The sequence below is a fragment of the Rhipicephalus microplus genome, chromosome 3 (genome assembly GCF_043290135.1).
Source record: "Rhipicephalus microplus isolate Deutch F79 chromosome 3, USDA_Rmic, whole genome shotgun sequence".
In the NCBI taxonomy this organism is placed as follows: domain Eukaryota; kingdom Metazoa; phylum Arthropoda; class Arachnida; order Ixodida; family Ixodidae; genus Rhipicephalus; species Rhipicephalus microplus.
The window spans coordinates 1,506,514-1,507,325 of record NC_134702.1 but is presented as its reverse complement, the minus strand read 5'-3'; positions in this window follow the sequence as shown (position 1 = coordinate 1,507,325).

Below are 812 nucleotides of genomic sequence, written 5' to 3'. Positions count from 1 at the left end.
TCACTGAAAAGCGGAAGCGGTCGTCGTCGGAACTATGGTAATGGCGCCACCTAAGTAGGGTGTTTTCAAATAAATGTTTATGTTTTTGGAACTTATATGCAACAAAAATAACGTCGAAAATTCTTAAAAAAAGGTCGAAGTAATTATAATTAACCTTACGAAAGTGACGTTGTCATTTTACGAGCAATTTCTTCGATACAAAGCATAGCCTCTGAAATTAGTATCAAACACCAAAACACCAAAACTGCCAATTTCAAAGGCCAAGTACAAAGATTTTTATTTTTACGTAGGTAACGCCGCCATAGATGGGCGTTTCGCGCTCATCCGGCAGGCAAAACAAATCTAGGAGGCTATGACCAGAGTTAGGGTGGCTAGAATATGAGGTGTGAAAAGCGGCCGCAGAAACCGGTCCCCAAGGCGCGCCGATGCCGCTTGGGGCGCTGCACGCACCGGCGCGGGTAGCCTTTCGCAGGCGATGTACGAATGAGCGCGCGCTGCTCGCCGCAGCGCGCTGCTCGCCGCAGAAAAACGAAGCAGTTTTAGCTGCCTATAGGCAGCTAAAACTCATCTGAGTTAATGTATACATTAACTCAGATGAGTCACGCATTAAGAGCGCCAAAATTTACCTATACCGCTAAGCGTGTGACTTGAGAATTGTTCCCAGCAGCATAAATTTAGCAGACACTTTTTCACAAAAACACAACTTTATTTCCACGCATGCCATTCATGCACTGCCACTAGAGTACGCATGGCTTTACTCTCCGCCCTTTCTTTTCGTCTTCCTTTTGGTTCATCCCTTTCAAAAAAAAGTG